Source organism: Thermobia domestica, chromosome 10, assembly GCF_964235325.1.
Source record: "Thermobia domestica chromosome 10, izTheDome1.hap1.1, whole genome shotgun sequence".
NCBI lineage: Eukaryota > Metazoa > Arthropoda > Insecta > Zygentoma > Lepismatidae > Thermobia > Thermobia domestica.
Window position 1 is genome coordinate 23,213,604 of NC_137463.1, and position 19,465 is coordinate 23,233,068.

Consider the following 19,465-nt stretch of genomic DNA (forward strand, 5'->3'; position numbering starts at 1 on the left):
AATAAATAAGTAAATAAATAGTGAAAAAGATTTTCCTAATTAAAGGAATTAATGATGTGATTGTAGCATTCAATGTTGGGGTGCCTAGTCTATATATCCTTTTCGTCTGCTTTTGTTGCGTGAGTTAAAAACTAGCTAATTGAGTAAATAAAAGAATTTACAAGCTCATGGCAAGTATCAACCATAAATTAATTCGATAATTTCGCTTAAGATATTTGTAAGTTGTATGTATATATATATTTTTTACACATATTTTTTTATATGTGAATGAACCTCAATTGCGTTGCCTGTGTTATGAAAGCTTATATATTCCTTACATATCATATATATATATATATATATATATATATATATATATATATATATATATATATATATATATATATATATATATATATATATATATATCTCATGAAATGGTCTTTTGGGTATTTTGTACAATAGTCAGCAAAAGTACGTACCCATCTTCATATACATATATTATTTTGTTAGTACTTCGGCAAGGATTGGATCAATTTTAATAGTAGCTTTGGTAACGTACAAAGGAAACTAAAGTGGCTCATTCGTTCCGAGGTTATCGAAAAATATATATATATATATATATATATATATATATATATATATATATATATATATATATATATATATATTAGGTAATTATATATTCAGTATATTTGACGTGACTGTACCAGTACTTTAGATTTTGGAAATAAGAAGGCACGATAGTAAGATTTCTACTTGAAGGTGTTGTTAAGAACAATAATTGGGTTTCAGTGAAAAAAGAAAGTAAGATACTCATCATTAGAAGACGATACATGTTTCAAATTACCGAAGAGAAAAAAGAAATAAATCGCCTTCTAGTAAATGTGATAAGTAAGGGCCACATTCCATAACGGTTTGCGTCAACGCAACACAAAATCAGTTCTAGTTTGCCATAATAGGCATAGCAGTTATAATTGATTTTTGCATCGTTTTGCGTTGCAAAGGCTGGTAGGGAATAGGCCCTAGAACTGATCAGAAGGTAGGTAGTGTACAATATCAAGAGTGGAAAACTCTTTCCGAAGTACTAACTTTGCATGATTGATGTGATAATCAACAAGAAGTCATGAAACTTATATGGACTCTCACGAGTCTATCTGTTTCAAGGAAAGCTTACTGTTTTCTTCGAACTCGCTAACATCTTTATTTGAAGAACGAAATTCATCCGGCATCTCTCATAATTCAACATTTTCATAAAATTTTACATTGAATTTGTTGTACGAAGAGAAGTCAAAAAGTAAAGGGACTTCAGTAATTTCTCGTAGTAGGTTTTGATAACACTGCTAGTATCCAGCACTGAATTAGTGTTGCAGATGACACTAATTCAGCACTGGATACTAGCAGTATTACCAAACCCTAGTACGAGAAATTGCGGAGTTCCGTTACTTTTTGAGTTCTCCTCGTATTAAAAAGCAATTCTGAATGATAAAGGAGACTGAAACCTATCTCTGCACTTGCAGATATGAAATCTAATTTTGAGGTTATGACAGGAAAAGGATCTTTATTTATTCGAAACAAAGAAGTTCGTTAAGGTATGTACGACTTTCGTATGTATTTATACGTATGACAGTGAAAGGCCGGGATATAGTATACGTAAGACCGTCTGAGTTCCAGAAGAAGCTGGACGCTCATACTTTTAGGGATTATTCATTGAGTATCTACGAACTTAGAAAGGGGGTAACAAACCCACTTTCATTTACTTATCCACTTATACGAAAATAAAAAAGAAAATACCTATTTGCCCTTGTACTTTATATGCTATAGCGCATTACATTATACGCAACAAGGATTTTGGTCTGCATCATGATATAAATTTAAAAATATTTAACATTTTTCGAATCGAAATCAATAAAATTTATTCTAGAAAGTAAAAATAGAATGTTAAGCACATATAATGAAGACAACGCAGTGATTTAATTTGGTAACGTATAAATATATAATATGAAGTATCCTCGCGCACGGAAGACAGGGGGTTCTCATGTATACTTACCAAAGGCCGCACTGAGGACTAATAAATACGAGTGGGCATTCTTATTTTAGAACGAACAATTAAAAATGTATATAGTATTGAAGTTCGTTTCCCACATGACATCATGCAGAGTTATGTATTACTGTTCTATCTTCTGTACATTTCCGTAAAAGATTTAAAAAAAAAATGTGAACTTTTTTATTTTAAAACTATAGTTTTCAATAATAGCCTTACATGTTTTCGTTTGTAGTTGCTGGAAGAATAATAATAAAAGATGCTATTCGATATCTTAACGATTTTGTAATTTTTTAAAAAGTTTTTTTTTTTTTTTTTTGACCGATACAATAATTGTAAATCAAATGTTATGGCATTTTGTTGTGTTATGTATATTAAACGCAGCTCTATATATAATAAAAAAAGAATGTGTATCATATACGACGTGTTGTTATCATTCATGAAATGTATATGTATATACATGTATTGAAATTTATAATAATTGAACTCCCTGTTATACTATTACATCCTACAATCCCATAGGCTGACAACAAAATAACATTGTCCAGTATCATTACTCGTATTATGTGGCACTTCAACAATAGACTAATGATAAAAACAATTAATATGAAATTATAGTCACAGTTTTATTACTCAAGTAATGAATTCTGATCTTAAGAAACATTCAAATTGTATATACTTGTTTCTAAGGCCAGATTTTTTTCTATCAAATGCTGATTTTTCTTGAAATACCAAATTGACGCAACCTGTATCGTAATAAGCGTTACAGGGTGATGATTAAGAGGTTTATTCACAGAATATTTACGTTTTACAACTTTCAAACAAGTAGCATAGAATATTAACTTTCTTGACAATAATAAGAGTATAATATATTGTTGTTTGTAATAGAACGCGCGGAACATTTGTTCATAATTGCGTCATATTTTCGTTTATTAATTTATTTTTTTTTATATATGTGAGGTGTGTTCAAAAAGTACCGAAACTTTGGTTGGCAAAAATACATTTATTGACTTGGAAATCCAAAGCACTAATCCCCTTCAAAGTAGTCTTCTTGGTAATGCACACACTTCTTTCAGCGCTCCCGTCATTGTTGAAAACACTTTTGCCACCCAGTTTTTGGAATGGTGAGCAATTGTGCCGTCGCATTCCGCATGATGTCTTCTGTTGACACAAATCGTATCCCTTTTAATGGCATTTTCAGCTTGGGAAATAACCAAAAGCCACACGGAGCCAAGTCGGGTGAGTAAGGAGCCTGACAACATACAGGAATGTTATGTTTAGTGATGAAAGTCTGAATCAAATTTCGTGGACACTCTCCTCATGCCCAAATTCTCGTTCAAAAATTGAATATACCGATCCGATTGAATGGTTTCTGCTTAAGTATCGCCAAGCTTCTGACAAAATTTGATGCAATATCGCTGCTCAAGTTTTTCTGTTATTTTTATAAAAAAACTTAAATCCGATGACTGCTCACTACACGTCTTCACTCGTTGGCCGACTGCCAGCACAGACTAGAATACATACAGACGAGCAACTTCCTATATGCACTATTGAAATCAGTTTGGATCGTCTGCACAGCGAAAGAACCAATCAACGCTCTCAGTGGGCAAGATCAGTGTTGTTGTGTGTGGATGGCGCTGCCATCGGTTTTGGAACGTGACGTCATGGGTTGTCATAGTAACCGGCAGATTGTTTTCGTCTGCTTCGTATCTCAGTGTTAGGTGTAGTGCATGAAGATCAGATAAGCTATTGTTCACTTTTCTTGTACTGTCTCTGGACGGGACGTTCCTTTCCAACTTTTTATTTTTATATTAACAGATTTTTCTTTCTTTTAAAGAGTTCACATTGAAAATATCTAAGTTCCAGCAGTTCAACAGAAAAAGCTGTTCCCCAAATGCAACTAAAGGACCGAAAGAGTAATAGTTACTTTTGAAATTTCCACGTAGGTGACGTCAGATATACTGGTTAGATCCGTCGTCGCGTGTTAGAGGCGCTACTGTCGCCAAGTTTCCAGTTTTTCGCTGAGTTTGCGGTCTGTATATTCTAGTCTGTGACTGCCAGCGACTGACGTTTTCTGCGGGTGGGGGAAAAATTCACACCTGCGCATGAGTGCTTCCTCTATATCTACACTGACGAAAGTCTCCCGTTCTTCATTGGTTTACGCGGAGTAAAAAAAATAAGGTTCGATACTTTTTGAACACACCTAGTATATGTAAAATGATAAAAATATTACATCAGCTTGTTATTACTAACATTGAAAGTTTATTGTAAAGTGATAATGATCTAGAGTATTGGTATTCATTTGCCAATATGTCCGATTGTATTCTATGCTACTTTTCTTTATTTTTTTTAATCAATTATACTAGTCTGACATAATGATGTCAGTATTGTTAATATATGTATGTATGTTCGAAAAATCATTAATGACTGGATAGCATATATGAAGATACACATGAGTAACGAATGCCGCAACCATCAAATCTTGAGAAATAGAACAGTAATTCTTCATAGATTGAATGGTTATTTTCTTACTGGCAAAACTTGATGCGTTTATTTCAATGGGACTTCTGATATTTTTCATAGTTTGTTTTTCTAATTCCCATCATAGCCAGGGGACTCTCGATTCAGCCTTTCTGCTCTCATTTTTCCCAGAATACTTTGCAGTCGGTGACGTCACGTGGAAGTATCGTCAAGGATGTTATAAGATAGAGGATCTGCTTATATCACAAAATCGTGAAGCCATACGTCACAGCCATGAGCATCCTATGATTGGTGATTTTGTTACCTGTCAAAGGTTATTTCGGATAATTTCTTCTCACTTTTATTTGTACACCCATACGTGCAGCATGTAACCATTGTATGATATAAATCTGAAGCTTCGATTTAAATAAAAATAAACTACAAATACACTACGTGTCTACATATGAATATCGCAATGTTTTAAGCCAACATATATGACGGAAACGAGAATAGCCAAGCAGACGTGTCAATGCTAGGTTGTTTTCTGGCTTCATTCAATTAATAGGATGAAGATAACATATGGGTAGATTCTCTATTTTTTAACGTCCTTGAGTATCGCGATTTATCGTTCAAGAGAACAAGTTACATATTGCATATAGAATTACGCTAGTTGGTATACTGTTTCAAAATAGGCAAAAGTCTCTCCATATGACGTCACGGACAAGGAGCCAATGGGAACGGTAAACGCGAACTGGAGCTACTACTTTGCATCATAGCTACTACTGCCAAGTTCCTCCAGATGACAGTTATCTATGTTGTAATAGTTTTCGTTGTTTCCCTGTGGTCTTCGAATGTGTGTAAAATAACTTCTACAAAATACTACTAATATATATATATATATATATATATATATATATATATATATATATATATATATATATATATATATATATATATACTTACCTAATTTAATGGAGTGTAACTTGTGAATATTTATATATACATATACCATTGCACACAAAAGCAGAAGAAAAGTGTTATTATATAAATAATTTTCTTACACACACCTATATTATTAATTGTAAATAAAATCCATATGAGACTTTTTTTTCTCTAATTATAAGTTCTACTTATCTCTGTAACTCTGCTGTACCCCTCTCCTGTCAGTCTGTTTTAATTTCCTTGTAATAAAGACTGGTACCATGAGAGAGGTAATTCAAGGAACGTATGTCTTCATTGTTTTGTTTTTTAAGGAAGCCTCTTACCGTTTGGGTTAATAATGTTTTATGTGCTGTATTTTTGTATTTTTCGCACTGAACTTTCTAAGAAAAAAAAATTGCACCAAATGGTAATGATGGTGGGAATGTATGGTTTATAACAGTAAAGGAAAAAGGTTTTGCGTATGCACTGTATTATTGCTTATAGTTTTTTTTTTCTGCACCAATAAGACTGATATTGTCTCTACACTTACTTAGTAATCCCCTCTCCTTGTAACTAGTATTTTCTCATTTTTTTTTAAAAAAAAGATAGAGCTGTGTAAAAAAATATTTTTGCACCCCTCTCTCTGTCTTTCAGTACTGTAGGGAATGTATATATACCATTGGTTAGTGGCGTGTTTAGACTTAAAAAAATGTAGCATCCTTTTTTTTTTTTTTTTCTCGTTTTTGTAGTAATCATTTAACGAAATTGGGCATATGGTTACCACAGTTTATTTGGTTCGATAGGTCATCGGTATCAACAGATCTAAATTGCTAGGGAGTTGTCGAGTGTTCAGCGGTTCCTAACAGACTGCTACATAATTTAACGTAGAACTTACCTAGTATTTAGTTTGAAGTACTACAAAGTGAAGTGCTTGTAAAAGTTTCCGGGACGTTCTTTGTAACATTTTTCAGTTTGACGCCATAATTGAATTAAAGAGAAGGTTACGAACAAGAAAATCTTCCGAACTATTTGTTTAATGACAGGCCAGTGAACCCAAAAATTGAGATTCATAAAACGAGGGGAAACTTTTCGGGGTTGAATATACGTACAGTCAGCGACAAAAGTTGTTTCCATTAGATGAAATTAGTTTCGCAGATAACTTCAGAATGGAGGGACAATTTAGTACAGTTTTCAGTAAAATTAAAAAGAATGTAATTTTTTGTACGTTCCAGTCTTGTCACTCGGTGACACTCTGTACGTTCCACCGTTATTCCCAAAATAAATTTTACCAAATAGAAAGAACTTTTGTTGTTGACTGTAAAGCTGAATATTTTTTTAAAAAATCTTGAAAAAAAGTAAATAAATAATAATAAACAAAGAACAACTAAACAACTCATATTTTAGATTTAAACCCCTTTTGTATTTAAAAAAATCTTATTCAATTATATTTGCATAAAACAGCTTTAAAAAAGAAGAAAAAATAAAGTATAGCATTTTCTTCTATAAATAATTTGTAAGACAAAGGTTGGGGTTAGATTTTCTTGAACAGTATGTATAGTTACACTCAAAAGAGAATGGTACTATAACCAGGGGCGTCATTTAGGGGGGGGGCAGGAGGGGGCAATTGCCCCCCCCCCAAGAGTTTGAGGAACACATATACTTTTAATCAGTTGTATACTAATATACTACTACAAAACATAAAAGTCCTATGTCGGTGGTGCTCTTGCCCCCCCCCCCCCCAAGCGAAGTCTGAAATGATGCCTCTGACTATAACATCTACAGAAGTACAGATTTCGTTACCTTCAGTGTTGAAGTCATATCTCTAATTCCCAGGAAACTTGACGAAAGTTTCTTTAGAACGTGACTTGTACATTCTAATCGACCGACCGGACTTCAAAATCATAGATGCGTGGTATCCACATGCTTGAATTTTGTAGTAGGTTCCCAATAATTAAAATTCAATTATATAGTCCTCTTGCTTCGCCACTACCATTGGGGAAAACTGTACAGTTATGGTCAAAAGCTATAGGTAGTTGATCTATGAATACATACATTTACCTTTCATTAATTTTGATCATGATTGTACTTGCGTTTGTATGTATGCTGGAAATGGAAAGGTGCTTTTTACTGAAAATAAGGTGTGTTTTTTTGTATAGATTGTAATAGATGCAATGATAATTTTGTAATATAGATATATATATATACTGATAAAATAAAAATAAGTATATGCCTATTTGTGCATATGCGTATCGTGTGAATGTTTATGTATGTATGTGAATATGTGAGCCTTTAAATTGATTGATATTATTTACAGAGCTGCTCCTGCTTATGTTGCGTTGTCAGTAAGTACACAATGTATAAGCCAGCCATTTCACACACTTGTATAAATCAGATTAAAATTTGCAGAAGCTGTATATTCTAATTGCAGCGAAGACATTGTATTAAAAATAAATTGAAATATAAATTTGTCCATAACATAAAAGTAGTGTTTTTTACTATTACACCTGTAGTTTAGGTTAATGAAAGAGCATGAAGTACGTAGTAGTTTGCACGATCTTTTAGATGCACAAGTGGTTTGGGCTTTATCACTGTAAATTCAAATAAGAATTTGTGTTGAATTGTTTCGTAGAAAATGTATAATACATAAAAAAAAAAAAAAAAACAGACCTTGGTTGTGGAGAAAATTGAAGAGAAAAAATGAAATGAAATCTTTCAGTTTTACGTCCCACTTCTATGCCATATAGGCTTGAGAAGACTATGATGATTGAGAGTGAATGAAATGGTAGAATGAAGAACGTTGAAGGAAGCGGGAGAACCTCGAGAAAACTCATGCACATGGTGTTTGTCTACTACAAAGCCCATTTAGTCCGAGCTGGAATTAAATAATGAGCTCTACGCACCAAGAGGTGAGCTACCGCAGCCCCCTCTATTGTGGGAAGTGTGAATTGGCTTTGGGTGATATGAGACAAGATAATTTCAAACTACTCAATGCCACGAATCACGTTGCAGTTCTTGACAATGTTTCGAAAGACTATTCGGGAAGTTCAAGCACCTATAAAGCTACAATAAAACTATTCAAAATTAACTTCTTGATGGGATTTTGTCTTATTGTATAAAGCATATTGCATCCAAAATAGAAAAGTAATATAGCAACAGAGCAATCATTAGTTTTGAGGGTATCGGATCAAGGAGAAAGTATTTGAAAGGTTCTGAAGTTATTTTGAAGTTTCCAACAGAACTGTTGGTGGCTTAGCGGCAATGATTCTAGAGCAATCAAATAAATGAGAGTAGAAAAAAATTCATACAGAAACTCGTATGCCAAACATGTGATAGAACATCACTAAGAACGAGAAGGAGGGTGCAGTACAGTGCTTGATAAAAATAAAGTTCCGAATCTAAAGTGCAATTAATTTATTGTTATGCACATTAAGGAAAATTTATCTTGAAGTCACGACATAGTCTGCCTCGTACAAAGATCTTTTTATTTGTTAAAGATTAACGAGAGATAGGGGTTATATTTATTTTCTAATCTCCGAGAAGAATGGATAATTGCACAAAATTGTTCAACCGACAATGTGATATTTCCAACTTTGTACAGATAATACTGTTTTTGAGTAAAAACATAATTTGCTTAAATATTTTGAGCAAGAAAAGATACCGAAATGAGTGACAAAAAATATTGTATAAGATCTGTACAAACTTTGCATCCTTAGGTTCTTTATCAGCTGGATATTATCACAATATAATGCCGCATGTTTGTATTCTCTTTGATTCTATTCAAAAGGGCATCGTTGCTATTAAAATCAAGATATCTGTAAACTATTTTGTTAGTGCTGTAGATATTCTTCGTAAACTGTATGACAATTGTTTTTCTTGAAATGAGCCGTTGATGAGAAATACACTGAGCATGAAATAGGGTGATCAGATGCTGACAAGCGAAAAGTAGGACACAAATATAATAGTTTACTGCGTCGGCAATAAGCGTGTACTTTTTTCATTTAACGTTAAGCGTAAGGTAATCATTCAATTTTTTTTAGGGAAAAAAAAAAGCGAACAAAAGTATTGAAGATATTCAACACAACTCCTAATATTTTGATGAATGACAGTTTTTTTTTTTTTTTTTTTTTTTTTTTTTTTTTTAAATGAACGTACCGTGAAACTTCTTGTAGGGCTAAATATTTTTTTTCTTATCGATTTTAAGAGCTTGGGATTATTTTAAGGAATGAGGGAAAATTTCGACTGGCATGAGGGAACATCTAATTTGGTTAGTATCATTATTGTAACTTGAAATAGAAATTTTTCCTATGCTTTACTGATATCTCAACAGTCTTTCCTAGTAAAAACAATGTATTTCAAAACAATAGTTTATTGATTGTTCTCATTTCCTAATCTTTTGAGGAGTGTTAGAAAACACAGCAGTTTACCATTCAGCAAATGAGACTGTAATTCAAAATGTTGTGAACAAAGAATAAAACATTACAATATTTGTAATAAGTTAAGTCAGGACATTTTGGACATTTCTCGATTTTCTAGGCATCTTCGCAACACGCAGAACAGCTCTTTGAAAAACAGTACTGTACTGCGAAAATCAGTACGTCTGGTCACCCTACATGAAAATAGTAACACCAATAGATCGGGAACTGTACAAGTTTTGTGATACGATTAGCATGTGACTGATTAGTTAGATTTGATTAGTGTCAATGATAAATTTCAGTTTTTAGTTCGTTTGTGTGGCTCATAGACCAAAGCTTTTTTTTTTCTTCACTTACAAGTTTCATGAATACTTTAGTTTCCTGAGAATGAATTTCAGAGTACTTTGAAAATGTACACGAGAAGTAAATGGTCCAAAATTGCGAACTGGATTAAAATTATTGTAGTTACAAAATTATGCCTCTAGTATAACGTCCCCTTCAGGATTTTTTTTTTTTTTTTTTTTTTTTTTTTTTTTTTCCACGATATGATGTGAATATTCTCAGGGCGTACCATTATTCCAAAATGTAAATACTTTGAATGTGCCCTACTCGTTTTAAACTTCAAGCCGCCATTGACTGCAAAATATTCATTACATCCAGAATTATTTAGGGTATCTATTGTATATGTTACATATAGCACAAAATTTATGGCAGTGCTAAGTATATATAACATCCCCTACACGATAGTTTACAGTATGACTGCAGTATACAACATAAGGTAAATGTACCTTGTAAGTCTGGAACGACTAGAGGGTATGGCACCGTATCTTGGATAGAGGTAATGGAGACAGAACCGCATCTACTACTGTACAGGACCATCATGACTGCCATTCAGGTCATGTGACATCTTTCGGGGTAGCTTTTTGCTACACACACACATCTGACGTTATAAAGCATTCTTTACAATCTAAGGGAGTAAAACTGTAACTGTATTTTCTTTTATATAAGAAGAGCCACTATTCCGATATTATATCATGGCGGTATACAATTCTAATATTATTATTGTTATGACCAGTGACGGCGGTTCGACGATAAAAGTGGGAAGGGGGGGGGGGGGCAAGACATGATCTGAACAATTGTATATCAATGTTAGATTTCCTGGTTGTTTCTAACATTGTTTGATGAAAGGTTGTATAACTAATAGGATACTAACTTTTTTCACTTAAAATGCCGTATTATCGTATTTCTATTTTATTAAGTAAATTCATAAGGACAATACAGGTAGGTACTAGCCCTTTATACTCTTAAACAACGAAAGTGTAAGAAGAGATTTGAGTTCTTGCTCATGAACATCTTAAAATTCTGTCTGAAAAATTGTGTGATCTGATTATTTAATAAATTTGCAAAACAAATAAACAGAAGGGATAATATTAATCATAGTAATGAATAATGAGGCTTGTTATGCAGAAGTTATATTGAAACTGGGAATTAATGAACAACTTATACTTTTAATTCCACACATGCCATTAAATGAATATTTTTAGTCTTAGAAAATGAAATACAGTAAGTACTGCAAGCATATGCTATGACATTTAAAGAAATATGCAATTGCAATATTATTTGCTTTGAATTGCAATTAAAACCCAATTCCTGTAGCTTTTTTAACTCCACGGGTAGACAAATAACCAATACGTACTCACGCAACGGCAAATATCATATGGTACCATTTTTTTTTCTATGAAACAGTAATACATACAAAATCTTTACCAGGGTGTACACATTCTGGAAAATAAGTAAAAATGTATCATGTGAATTCAAGGAAATTGCACATTGGTCAGAGAAAAATCGATTTAGGTCCATTGTTCAATTACTGAATTTATGAAATAAGGTTGATTTCTTTGCTGTTACTGGATGCAAAATGTAGTGTTCTCAATGATATTGAGGGAGTCAGTGTTCTCTGATATAGTTGTTGAAACTAATTTTCTGCGAGAAACACATCTAACTGCGTTCTGGCATATTTGCTCAAAAGGGTAGACGCTGTTCTAGAAGAATTGCATGGTGCCAAGAGGATATCCGGACAAGTGGCTAAGAACGCGAAGAAATAGTACCTCCAGCTCACAATGAAAGCTCAGACTGAAGGAACAAATGAATATATATTATTACTAGGGCCCGGATAATTATTTAATTACATATTTTTGTAGGGGTTATATTTTTATACCAAATCAGGGTAATAATGTCAATTGTGACCCATAGTGCCTAAAAACACTCATTTGAAAGTACATATATTTACATATTTTACATTTATGCACATATAATTACATATTTTACTCATGAGCACATAATTTTACATATTTCTTGGTATTTTCATGTTTTATAGGAATTTTTCGTACAAAAACTGTTCAACAATAGACTTTGAAAAGAAGAAAACACTCACCTCTCTTTGAATTTAAAATGCATGCTTTATTTTTACTTTTTAATTTTTATTTATTTATTTATTTATTTATTTATTGTTTCACTGGGTTTCATCCCTTTAAAATAGTATTGAAGCGTAGTTTGGCGGATTGGTAGAGAGAGTTGGACACAACATGATTTGATTAGCAATCGTACACTCTCGGTCGCAGTAGTAGCGCTCACATCCTTACGTGAGATTAATAATTCAATCGAATTACTATCGCGACGCGGCTTTACAATTGCCTATCGTGTTTTTGTCGCAAACTCGTCCCACTAATATTTTCCTTCAGCGAAAAATATTAAATAAGATGGGGAAGTTTGCATTCACGCAATTGATAACACTGAACTCTTGATTTACAAAAGTGAAGCGCCTGCCGCCACAACGCATGACGTAGGGAAAGTGTGAGCTATTTTATTGAATATTTAATGTCTTGTGTTGTCAGCAAATCCTGTTTCCAAGATGCCAAAGGACAAAACCCCGTTTTCAATAAGACTTAAGCATTTCACGGAAGAGTTTGAGCATTTTTCCACAGATGGAAAAGTATTTTATTGCCAGGTTTGTGAGAAGGGTGTCTCATGCGCTCAACATTCCCAAGTTGTGCAACACATATCCACATCACGCCATCAGACCCGAGCTTCAAAACCTAAACCACAAAAGTAGTTGCTAGTAACTGAATCTCAAGCTCAAAGTAGTCCAGGGCCACGGAAGTCTCAGTATTCAAGTGATTTGTGCCGTGCTAAGGTATGTACTGATACCCCTATTTTGAAATTAAACAATACAGTACTTCGTGAATTTCTGCAACAATACACACACGAAACAGTTCCAGATGAATCTACAATCAGAAAGCATTACGTGCCTGATTTATATGTGGAAACAATGAACTCGATTCGTGGGGAAAGCGATGATGGTCCTATTTGGGTGTCAATTGACAAAACAACTGATGAAGAGGGGCGGCATGTTGGTAATGTTATAATAGGTTTGTTGAAAGATAATGAAGTCAGCTAGCCTATCCTGTTAACTAGTGATTTGTTGCTGCCATCATGCCATTGCAAAACTCTTTAGTGATGCTATGGGACTTTTGTGGCCTGATGGTATCAAGCATAACGATGTCTTCCTTCTAGTGACTGATGCAGCACCGTACATGTGCAAATCTGCAGAAGCTTTGCAAGTATTGTATCCGAAGCTGTTACATCTAACTTGTCTTGCCCACGCATTTCATCGTGCTGCAAAATTTGTTCGTTCTAGATTTTCACAAGTGGATGTATTAATTTCAAATACAAAGAAGGTATTTTTGAAGGCTCCCAGTAGAGTTGAGAAATTTAAAGAACTGTTCCCTGAGCTACCTCTTCCTCCTCAGCCGGTACTAACGAGGTGGGGAAGCTGGATTGATGCTGTGTGTTACTATGTTACGAACTTTGATGCAGTGAAACAAGTGTTACATTTTGATTCTGAAGATGCATCTTCCATAGAAATAGCGAAACGAATGTTTGATGACGGGAAGTTGAAGCATGATATTTCCTACATTCAGAGCAATTTTTTATGTCTCAGTAGTACTATTGAATCCTTGGAGAAATCATCATCTAGCCTTTCAGACAATCTTGAAATTGTTCGCTCAACAGTTGCTTCTCTGGTAGCTGTGAAAGGACCGGTTGGGGATGCAGTGAATAAGAAAATAGCTTTCGTTTTGGAGAAAATTCCAGGCTATAAGACAATCTATGCTATTAGTGGAGTGTTAAGTGAGCCTAAATCTATGTCGTGGATATTGAATACGCACCTTCTGATTTGTGCAAGTTTAAGTATGCACCAATTAATTCGTGAAATGTTGAATGATCGTTCAGTCAATACAAAGCTCTGTTGCGTGATAACAGGGAGGTTTTGTGTTTGAAAATTTGAAACACATTTTCGTTCTTTACTGTTACGGAGATCGACTGTTGAAATAGTGAAAAGATTAATTGAGAATGTTTTGTTCTTCACGATATTTTTTACTAAAATGTTTTGAGTGTGTAATGTACGGGAAGGTTCTATAACGCTGGACGCCCATTAGATGTACGATGGCATAAACAAAGTTTTCCTAAACATTCCTTCCTAAATAGTGTTAATTCAGATTAATTAGAGATAGAGAGGTTAGGCTATGTTAGGGTTGGTTACTATCTGTTGTACAGGTAGGCGGACCAGTGTTCTAGAATTCTCCCGTAATGTACAGTTGAACGACCTTTGGATGATTTCTGAAAGTATAAATATGCAGTAAGACTTTGTGTGAAGTGAAACGACCATTTAGTGCATAGAAACTCTTTTATACGCGATAACAAGATAAGTTTTCTGACTGAAAATTTGAAACTTATTCTGTTTCTTAATGTTGCGGAGATCATGCTGGAAAAGTAACAGGTAGTAAACATTGTAATTGAATAAATATTGTATTTACCACATCAAATGTAGAAAACGTAATAGAAAATGCTGGTATTTTCATTTTACATATTTTGCTCTTTTGGAAGGGTTTTATTACATATTATTGAGATTTTATGAACATATATATATATATATACATATTTTCATTGTTTTAGTACATAATTATCCGGGCCCTAATTATTACATATAATGATTATATATAATATAAATAAAGCTTTCACTTGACAAGTGGAATTTGTGTTGGAGCACTTTGAACTGGCTCTACAAAGAACGAAACAAAGTAAAAACCCTTACAGCAAGACAATAAATACTTCTGTGTCTTTATTGGCTAGGAAATGGGGCTCAAATATACGGTTTGTCAAGGATAATTATTGCAGAACAGTATATGTATTGTTTCTTCGAGGCATATTCCCTGAGTGCTTTGTACCCTCTCCGAAGCTAAGATAAATGTAAACTGAATATAAAACCTGTGCTAAGTGCCCAAAATGGAAAAGTTCGGTTTAATGTCAAACTGTGGCCTATGTGCCTAACCCTACTCAGTGAAAAACTAGCTATCTAGTATTCACTGTGGAAGTAGTTAAAATAATCCCTAGGAGAATGCACGTGTCAATATTTCCCATCAGTTTCGAAGTAATATTTGAGCTGTTTACTCAATATTTTCGTTTTGGCACTTTAGCACGGATTTTAGATTCAGTCTACAAATTAAATTTCGATTACATGCCACGCTTGTCCTTTATCAAATAGTATCTCAGTGTAGCCCCTCCACATTTTGAGTCCCTCCGGGAAAATTTTCTGGAAGATTGAGTACATGGCGGTGTAAGCTCTGTTAACACCTTCTATGTAGCAAACCACGACAGATCTCTCTCTAACACGAAGTCTTAAAACGACTTTCAGGTATTTTTATTGGGTTAGCTTTACATTGCCCACTCCAGTTGGTGGTTCAGGCAGACACGAACAAAAGCCCTCCGCGCTGGGCTAGTGGCTAGCGCTTCTTTAATGCACGTGGTCCTGGGTTCGATTCTTGTGGAAGAGCACAAAAACAATTTTACAATAATTCACTTTCATCAATCATCAGTCCCCTTTTACCTAAACAGTATAAATTTGGGATATAAATTTAAAAATTAATTTCATTTTCATGAACAATGGCAAGATGTCTTCTTTTATGGGCATACTCACCTTCGCTTACGCGCCTGTTCTCTATGGGCAGACTCCCACTTGTTCCCTTCTACTTCACGCTACTCTGACATGGATTAGATGCAATACTAGGCTACAGAAGGTCAATTCACCTAAGATGGCTAAGGTTTGTGCGTTCACCTGCTCACGACAATCCCTTCCTCCACCAACGGTTGTGCTCGATGTGGTGGTCACGATCCTGGACAATCGCCCTGCAACACCACTGAAGCAATGCGCGGGGATTGTAGTCCACATCGCTTGACAAGTTTTCCAGAGCCCCGCTACGGTGGTGGGACGCCTTCGCGCGAAGCCTTGTTTCAGAAGGCCAAAAGCGCGGAAATCCATAGGCGACTCGTCTGGTGACTTCACAGGTATGGATTAGGAGGGTATAACAGACACACCAGTCTCCGTGGCCATACGCCAATAATACGTGACAGAACTGCGAGCAGTGTGACTGGTTGCTGTGTCCATGTAGATCCAACACCTTTCGGGTGTCCCTGCCATACAACTATGGGATGAGTGTTCTGTATAAGGGTTCCATGATGTTCGTTTGAAAGCAGGCTGCTTTCATCTTGGCCTTCAAATCCACACGATGCATTGGCAACTTCCCACGGGCGCAGAAACCTGGCACCACCATGAAGCCTTTCGAAAACTTCTCATGACATTCACGGACGAATTCGCCGCGGCCCTTCGCATCATGTGGTGAATAAAAAATTGTCCTGTGCTTATAGGTGTCACGGTCACCAAGGTAGATCCAGCTTCATCCAAAGTGACAATCCACTCCATTTGTCACCTGAGAGGTATGTTCATACAACTGTCTTGCGTTCGTGAACCTCTCTTGAATGTGCCTTGGTGATAACTTATGCCCCATCGTCTTATAAGGTTTTTTTTTTTTTTTTTTCAGTCCCAAATTGTCCTTTATGATACGACACACTGTGCTCTGTGATATCCTGCATGAGGTGGCAAAGTTGGTTGGGTTCTCCTTCACAACTGATACCTTGGTGTTTCTTACAACGCGTGGTGTCCTGGCTGGACATGCTCGTTTCCTTTTCACTCTCATGACTTGATATTTAGGGCCGGTGCTTTTACAACGCTGGCTTACCCTTACTACTGTACGCCTGCTGATATTGTTGCCCTTGCCGCACACATTTTTACAATCACTGACGCACTGAATTGTGTATCGGAAAGTGCGCATATGTACCCTTCCCAATAAGGTGTCACTTTAACAGACATAATAGCTGTTCACCACAACAACTTCCACACAGCATTGTACGTGACTCATTACTGGATTCACGGGCTACTGACTTTTGGTTCCTTCTACGCTGTGCTCGTCATCAGCTCTGTAAAATTGGCTACCTTAGAATTGACCTTCTGTATAATCACCATCTAAAATTTTTATTTCTCGATAATTGTAGTATGCATGCCTTAGGCCTTATCCATGCATAAGATACAACAACGCCTTCTATTGTTGTACACTTATAAACCAATTCTATTTTTCGTGTGTGCATAACGATACCAAGTGAAGCGTGTAATATCAAGTTAACTCCTTTTATTCACGTCATAACCATGGGCGGCGAGTAGGGGGGGCAAGAGGGGGTAGTTGCCCCCCACTTTTTTGAAGTGGCGCACTAATTTATATAGTTTTATTTGGAAATGTAAACAGGATGTCGACATAATTTGGAGAAAAGATTTGACTTTCCTTGACGAAAGTTCCAGATTTCCCTGACCCCTGAATAACTTTAAAAATATAGAAAAAAGAAAGAAACCCCATCCTCCACACTCCCCATAGTTGGACTTGTTCTCTTCCGCTTCTGTTTCTTTCTTTTTCAATTTTCTTTCCAAAGGAATGTAAATTTACAAACATGTGCATTAGGCCGATATTGATTAGGCCTACATATTACATAAAATGTAAAGTTACAAACGAAAGTACAGAATACATAAGATATGAAAAAAACTACACATTATATGCTTACACATTATAATACCAATTACACAGCATTATAATATTGGCTATAGTAATAAAAAGTTCATACATGATTTTACTGATTATTAAAAAACACACACACACATTATGTACCATACTTTTGCTGGTGCAGTTGTTAAATGCAACCCATTTAGAAATTTGTTTCCATTCTTTCTCGCATTGTTTTCTTTTCATTGATCTGAATATCCTTCTTGTTGTCTCTGCAGTTTAATTTTCTTCTTTTCTACTCTAGCTCCTTTAGCTGTTGCTGAATCTTCCGTTTCTCTCTCCTCTTTTCGTCTCCAGCATTTATTTCTCTTTTCCTTTCTAAATACACCTGATATTGTCTCATTGAACTTCTCAGTGAATTTATCATACATCTTGTAATTATTAATCCTGATGATCCACCTTTTCTCATAACAGAATCATATATGATCCGTTGAGCCACCAGAGATTCTTCTTGTAAGTTCTCAACAATGAGAATTTTATTTACTATGAAACCACTTTCAAAAAATGCGTTTCCGTGAAAGAAGATAAAACACAATTTCATAACTGACCATAAGTCAACGAAGTTCTTCCCATTTCCTAAGAAAGTCCAATAACATCTGTCATTCGCTATGAATTAATTTGTTCCTTAGATTATATATAATATAAATAATATATATAATATAAATAATATATTCATATTTATATTATATATTATATTATATATATTATTACCACATCGTAGAATTTGATTCTGTTATTATGGACATTTTGCGGAATGTTATCCCCATTTAATTCATCACTTTTACCAACTAAACCTTTCGTTAAAAATAGCTCTTTCTCAGTCATTCAAGCAAAGCGAGACTTCTCTTTGCAAAAATATTACACAACTTTGCACTTTTCAGTTAGGTGATGGCGAAATACAAATCGGAAGTTTCTACAATTGCTTTATAAGTTTTCGCTTTGCATTTTGCACTTTTTATTTTGCAGAATTTATTTTTCGCAAACCAGAAACCGTGTCGAAAATTGTAAAGTTTAATGGTTGAATAGGGACCAGGTTGCGCCGCAGGAGGTGCACAGTGTCATCTTGCGAATATGGCGAAAATTGAAACATATGAAAAACGTGACCTGATACTATAGCAGAGGACGTCCACGCTGTACAACTCCCGACGAAGATCGATATCTCACCACAAATGCACGCAGACGGAGTATTGCAGGGAACCCTGCTGTTGCCAGCAGAACAGTTGCTTTTAGACAAGGTTTAAGAAAAAAAAAATAGCCTGCCTTGCGTACGCCATTGGAAAGCATCATAAGAAATTACAAGAGACAAGGTACAATGGTTACCCTTGATTAGAACTGAAAAAAAATGAAATCTTTGAGTTTTACGTCCCACGCTTATGCCGGTTAGGCTAAAAGAGACGACGGTTATGAGAAATGAATGAGATGGTGGAATGAAGAAAGTGGTAGGAAACGGGTGAACTCCCGAGAAAACCCACGAGCACGGTGTTTGCTTGATTGGAACTGAGTATGTAAAGAGTATTTTCGTAAGACACTATCTGCAATTGTTTACAGTCTTGTTCAAAAGATCCTGACTATCTTCTATTCTTGTCAAAACCTTGAACTTATTACTCACGAAGAGAAGTAATTCAAACAAATGTGAGCTATCTTTG

At 34.9% G+C, this 19,465-nt stretch overlaps 1 long non-coding RNA gene across 1 annotated transcript; it reads left to right on the forward strand.

Moving 5' to 3' along the window:
• Positions 1 to 396: 396 nt before the first annotated feature.
• Positions 397 to 7,886, forward strand: LOC145662367 (uncharacterized). The gene is made up of 2 exons (XR_014127026.1): positions 397 to 1,307; positions 1,384 to 7,886. It is a non-coding gene; the product is annotated as an uncharacterized LOC145662367 (long non-coding RNA).
• Positions 7,887 to 19,465: the final 11,579 nt, after the last annotated feature.